Raw genomic sequence first — 7,070 nt, forward strand, 5'->3', positions numbered from 1 at the left:
TTCTTATTCAGCACACAAATTTCATCCTTCAAGGTTAAAATAAGTCAAAGACAGATTGACCATCTTTTTTATCTTGCCCAGTACACCTAATCATTCCTTTTGAACAAAATTGCTTTCTTGGAGTAGTCTTTAAACATCATAGGACATGCATGACAAAAATCATAACTTTCGATTTTATATATGTTGGCTTTAAGTTATTAAGTGATTAAAAGGTCGTAAAACTCGAATGCTACGTTAAAAGTTGAAATAACCCAAGTTTAGTGATAAATGGAATAACAAATAAAGAGAAAGGAACCAAGAATCCCCAAGAACCCCCAACTTGAAACTCTAAACTGGTACCACATTTCATCAGAAAGAAAGTGGTTGGAGTGTTTAAACACCTTCTTCCACTACAAGTTTCTAAGTTAGTTTTTACTAAAAACATCATCTTCATTTTCAGTACTAGACCTATATTTTAGCATCCTATAGCTTAGAAAAGAAATGTTAGAAAGACAAATCCTAACATCTTAGAAGTGTTTAATTGGGACATCTTTACAAACTTTAGCCTAGAGTGAATTACGAAAATTTTTTATAAACTCTAAGAGCTTCTCCAATAACGATGCTCAAATACAGTTACGACAGTTGCATGAAAGGCAACCGGCAAAACTCAAAAAGACCATACGCCTCTTATAACACTAAATTTCCAAAAAGAGCCGTCTCCTTTCTCTACTACCCATCCTACACTCTTTCACAACGCCTGTTTTTGGACGGTTATATACAAGAACGCCGATTCTTTGTCTGTCTTTTACATCACATCCTCTCTTCTTAAAAACACTCTGACGTGTTCATTCTCTAAATAATTAAACTGATTATTCACTTCTAAATATCTTTGGATTCCTAATGAAAATGTGGCAAATTGAAACAAAATTGGTGAGAAAAATGACTCATTATATAAATATTAACCATAAGAAGAGGGGAAGGCGAGGGGTTGTAATATATTGAACACAACCATAAACGGCCGATTTAAAAGAGAGCCCGGTATTTGAATAAAACAATATCAACCGCCAATAATATTATGCCACGTGTTTTAACCCTGCAACAACCCAACATAGAAGTGGTGATATACCCGACCCATTTCCCCTACTCCCTCAACCTTTTCTCACTTGTAAAACCACTGCCTGTAACTCTACAACGCACCGAACAATCAATGTAGTCACACGAATACAGTGTTCGGGCAAGCTCACGTGAAGCGAGTAGGACCGCCCGCCCACCCGCTTTAAAAAACATTATAAAAAGGTGTTAGAATTGCATAAATAAAATAAAAATAGCAAATAACAGAAATGGGTGCTCTATCCCTTTGTCCTCCACTCCAATTCACCATTAAAGGTTTTATGTGTTAGTTAGTTTGTTGCATCATTATCAATCAATCGATTATGTTATGCATTTTACCCTCTCTATCCCTTTGTCCTCTCTATCCCTATGGGGTAAAGGTAAGGTTGTCTACATCTTACCCTCCTCAGACCCTACCATAACATTGCTATTGGTGGGATATACTGAGTACGATGATGATGATGATGATTATGTTATGCATTTGATAATAATAATATCAATCAATTATTGTTTTCAGGCAAAATTAAGAGTCGTCGATTGATGAATTCTGCTGCTGTCAAAACCAATCCGATGACAAAGAAGAATAATAATAAAGAGAAGAAGAAAGAGGTGTGGATATGGACGGAGAAGAAGGAGGTGATGACGGCAGCTGTTGAAAGAGGGTGGAACACTTTTATCTTCTCTTCTCTTAACCGTCACATCGCCACCGATTGGTCTTGTAACTCACTCACTCTATCTACTATGCTAATTCACATCTATTAATATATTGATGATTTTATTGGTGTTATCTGCATGCAGCCATTGCTTTCATATGTCCTCTGTTTATTGAACAATTGGAGCAGCTTCAACCACTGCATGAGTCTGCAGCAGATAGTAATAGTAATAGTAATAATAATAATAATAATAATAATAATAATAATAATAATAATAATAATAATAATAAATAGGGTGTTCGGTTTAATAAATCCCATGTGTTTACTTATAGTTCATGTATTTTTTATTTATTTTTTTAATAAATATCATCGTATACAGAACATTTTCAACTCCTAGGTCTCAAAGCTTCGTTTTTAGTATGATTGGCTTTTCTATTCAAAAGGGGGTAGCGGCGCAGCTTGTTGCCCGTTTGCCTGCCACTTTATTGTAAACGTTTTCTAGAAATGAAAATTATATGGTTTTCTTATGTTTTTAGTTATAGTTCCTTTGATGTTAATAAATATAATAATAATAATATGGTGGTTGTTAATGAGGATGCTAAATTGATTGCCACATTTTCTGAAATATCATCTCCTCAACAATTGGAGCAGCTTCAACCATTGCATGAGTCTGCACCAGAAAATGTTATTGTTCATTTATTGGATTGGCAGGTATGCTTCATCTCTTTCATTCCTGTCCTTTGTACCGTCTGCATGAATAAATTACCAAGCCCGAGCTTGACCACTCGTTTTGTAATTATTAATTAATTCAAATACCATTTTTTTTAATTATTTTTACATATTTTGAGAGAAAACCTTAAACGAGCCATGGCTCGAGCTCAGCTATGAAGTGTTAACTTAACGCATAGAATTCCAAAAGAGGTATGACTCAAAAATTGCACAAGGCTCCTTAAGGTTTGACAGGCCTAAATGAGTTTCCCATACAAGACTCGAGCGCAGGCTCGATAACTAAATGAGCTTTATTTGAGGCACGTGCTCGTTGGGCTTATTATTAATCCGAGTTCAAGTAGCTTGGGAGCAGCTCGGCTCGTTTGCACCCCTATGCACAATCAACTGGTTATCAATTGATTTTAGTTTGTCATTGCAAACCTTCTAAAAATTTCTCAATATACATTGATGTAACAGCTCATCAATTAAGTTAGGAAAAATGACATGAATGGCCATTTTGACCAAGTTGTTTTTTAGCGTAATGCTAGTTTGACCAACTTTTTGGAAACATTATCCTTTAAACAAATTCAAAGTATTACACTTATGCCAACAAATCTTAGCTCAATAAACACATGACATGACACTGGTCATCTACTTGCATGACAACATGTGGCAGTGCAAACAGAGATATGCATGCACACACTTCAGTCTTTACCCAATGAGGTGACATGGCAGCGCAACTGTATTATATTAAAGGTTTTTAAGCCCCAAATGGGTAGATGATACTTCAGCCAATGGATGATACGTGGCACTGTGGCAGCGTGAATGACAGTTTTTAGGCCAAAAAGGCGATATTTGTTATCGATTTAGGTCAAATGGCTGTTTAGGTCAAATGTCTAGTCAAAATGGTCATTCTAGTGAATTAAACAAACAGACTTACACCTTGTTATTTAGTTACTGATTTTATTGTTTGTAGGTGATTCCTGCAGAGAACATAGTTGCAGCATTTCATGGTTATCACAAAACAGTCTTTGCAATCTCAAAAACTCCTTCAGAAGCACAAATTTTTCTAGAGGTAAACCTTTAAGACCAAAAGATAATAACCATGTGATGCATTTAAATCCAAATTTGACTCAGTGAAGTTTCATTATTAGTCTTTTTGTAGGCATTGGAGCAAGGTTTAGGAGGAGTAGTTTTGAAAACTGAGCATGTTGAAGATGTCATTGAGCTAAAGGTATAGTTTTAAACTTTAAATTCCATCAAGTTTTTAGTGAATCGTCGCGTCTTACTCTTGTATAAGTTGACTTTATCAGGGTTACCTTAACCGAAGAAGTCAAGAAGGAAGTCAATTGGGGTTGACCAAAGCTACTATTACTAGTGTTGAAATGACTGGTATGGGTGATAGAGTTTGTGTTGATCTATGCAGTAACATGAAACCTGGTGAAGGTGTTCTGGTACTCTCAAGACTCACCCCTTCATCTTTTCTGTTTTTTAAGTAATTTTTTTTAATAAATTTTTAAAATACATTCTTGTAGGTTGGATCTTTTGCTAGAGGATTATTTCTTGTTCACTCAGAGTGCTTGGAGTCAAACTACATTGCCAGCATGCCTTTCCGAGTCAACGCAGTGCGCTTTTTCTTTCCCGCAAATTATTAATTTACATCAATTTTTTATCATTAGTGATTAATAATAATATATAATCGACATTTACAGGGGCCCGTTCACGCCTATGTGGCGATTCCAGGAGGTAAAACATGCTACCTTTCAGAGCTCAAGACAGGGAAAGAGATCCTTGCAGTTGATCAAAGAGGCATACAACGAACTGCAGTCGTCGGTCGTGTAAAGATCGAGACCCGGCCGTTAGTTATTATAACTGCTAAGGTCCGTTTAAATGTTTAATCGGTTCGGTTTTTTATTGTAGTATGTTTTGACTTTGCGGTTTCACAGATTGATTCAGATGAGGAAACTTGTTACAGCATTCTATTGCAGAATGCTGAGACTGTTGGACTTGTACCAGCCAACAAAGGTTTATGTTTTTAAGGTTCAATTCATATGAGTTATATGTAAAATGTCTGGATGGTTAATAGATTTGATTTGGTGTAGGAAATAAAGCAACAGCAATCCAGTGACATCACTGAAAGTTGGTGATCAAGTGTTGCTGAAATTACAAGGTGGTTCTAGACATACTGGTATAGAGATTCAAGAGTTCATCATTGAGAAATGAATTCATTGATTTGTAATTTTGTATTATGTATTCTTGAGTTTTAACTGTCTCGTTTGCGACGAATAAAAAGAGAAGTGCAACCAATCAACCATAAACATTTAACACTAAAGATGCAAACATGACAAAAAAAGGGGTTCATCAATACCATAAAACAAAACATACCAATTCATCAATTAGTAATTTGACATCTTTACCTAATCATGACATCAATGAAAGCTATCGGACCGGTTTTGGAGACCGATTAGGTTGATTCTGATAACTTGGTGAGTTAGAAATTGACAAACTCCTAACCGGCTGCCCTTTCAGCTGCCATTTCCATCCATTTCTACTACTCAAATTACTTCCAGCACGCTCTGGCTGCATGGCCTGAAAATAAGGGGAAGAGCAAGCCATGTCATTAAGATTTGGGAGGGGCTTTAGAGCTTCACGAACCTCACTCATGAGTAGTCTAGCCTTGGGGTCACGGCTAAGGCAAAGGGTGGCTAATTGGCCTGCCTTTTGTGCACCTCTTATTGAGAACCGACCTTCTAGCTGAGGGCCTGTTAATATGTAGAACCGTCTTCTCTCTCCATTCCACGAGGTTATGCTCGCCATTGGGCCGGTTTTTGTCCATTGATCTCCGCCCGGTTATCATCTCAAGTAACACCACCCTGAAACTGTAGACATCACCCTTTGATGTCAAGTGACCTACAATTCATCACATCATATCAAGTATAAGAAAACTAATTATGGAATCCTATCTAAGAAAAATGTAACCGGGCGGAGATCAATGCTTTGGAGTACGATAAAGATGATGTCACTGGGATTGCTGGGGCATTCGTTAACCTAATGGAACATAAATCATGGTTATTCATCACAATAAAAAAGATATGGCAGAGGAAGAAGGAAATATTGTACATGGTGATGGAAGCCTTAATATAGAAATGCATGTAGATAATGCTTCGGAAGAATCTGCGTCTTCACCTCGTCAAGATGATACTGAAAAATTTGTCACCGATGAAATTCGCCACCAGATAGAAATTAAGGTGGGGAAGGCGTTCGAAGCCAATATTCCATTTCTTCTGGCTGAAATGCAAAATTCTATAGGAATTATGCTGGAAGAAAATCTGAAAAAGAATGAATCGAATGTGGAAAAGCCTCTCGAGAACGTGGGAGCGACACCAAGAGTGGCGGTAGAAACGCATCGATGTGCGTATAGAAATTTCATGGCTTGAAATCGTTACAATTTAAGGGAGAAATAGACCCCTTGGTCAGCCAAAGGTGGATTACAGCCATGGAGACTATTTTTAATACGTGTTACTGCGATGCGGCTGATGAAGTGATGTTCATAACGAACCGGTTTTCTGAAAGAGCTAAAGATTGGTGGGATATGTTAAAAAGGAAAAGGGTAGATAAACGATAAGAAATATGTCTTGGGAAGAATTCAAACCAATCTTCCTAAAACATTTCAGTCCCCGTGTTGCAATTGATCGTATCACCGAGGAACTCCTTCATATGCGTCAAGGCAATGAAACAGTGGACGAAATATTTGGAATTTTCTATGATAAAGCCAAGTTTTGTCATTCTCTCTTCACTAGTGAAGAAGCATGGATGACTCGTTTCCACCTAATCTTTAAAACAAAAATAAGAGAATTTATTTCTCCATCAAAGTGTCGAAGTATCGAGGAGCTTCTTAATCGAGCTTGTGAATGAGAGGTGGAGCTAAAAAGACAAGTTGAAAGAGATGGGAAGCAAAAGCTAGATGTTATAATTCTTGCAGCATCTGCAAAGAAAGCAAAAATCGTTAAGTCTAGCTTTAAGAAGGAATCTGGTGCTTGCCAGTTCTGTGGAAAGAGGCATTTCGGGGAATGTCGTTATAAAAACCCAACTTGTTATAAGTGTGGGAGACTTGGGTATACAACACCAAAGTGTACTAGTCCAGTGAACTTATGTTATAACTGCTATAAACCGGGCCATATGAAAAATGATTGCCCAGAGTTGTGGGCAAGGAATGGAAAGGCAATAGAAGGATCGAGAAATGCCGAGAACGTGAAGAAGTTGGAAGCTCCAAAACCTTGAGGCAGGGCTTTTCAAATCATTACAAAGGAGGCGGAGGTTATACCTGATGTCGTAACAGGTACCTTTCTCGTAAATTCCCTCTCTGCCTATGTTTTATTCGATTATGGAGCTAGTAGACCATTCGTATAAAAAACTTTTGCTTGTCATAGTTCTTTTAGTAGAAGTAATTTAGTAAATTCATTAAGACTTCAAAATCGCTAGTGATAAGAGCTTTGTCGTCTCCGAAATATGTCGAAATTGTAAAATAATTATTCAAGGAGAAGAATATTCTATCGACTCAATTTCTATTACTCTAAGGGAATTTGATGTTATTATTGGGATGGACTGGTTATCCCAACA

The 7,070-nt window shown here is 37.0% G+C and overlaps 1 pseudogene across 1 annotated transcript; it reads left to right on the forward strand.

Annotated features, from left to right (window-relative positions):
- Nucleotides 1-414: 414 nt before the first annotated feature.
- Nucleotides 415-4,737, forward strand: LOC143600642 (uncharacterized; annotated as a pseudogene). The gene is made up of 11 exons (XR_013147516.1): nt 415-1,365; nt 1,607-1,807; nt 1,888-1,974; nt 2,245-2,453; nt 3,427-3,525; nt 3,616-3,684; nt 3,764-3,904; nt 3,986-4,075; nt 4,163-4,330; nt 4,397-4,475; nt 4,553-4,737. The product of XR_013147516.1 is annotated as an uncharacterized LOC143600642 (transcript).
- The last annotated feature ends 2,333 nt before the right edge of the window (nt 4,738-7,070 follow it).

Source organism: Bidens hawaiensis, unplaced genomic scaffold, assembly GCF_021521415.1.
Source record: "Bidens hawaiensis isolate Kalapana, Puna unplaced genomic scaffold, B.hawaiensis_p1.1 tig00054620_1, whole genome shotgun sequence".
NCBI lineage: Eukaryota > Viridiplantae > Streptophyta > Magnoliopsida > Asterales > Asteraceae > Bidens > Bidens hawaiensis.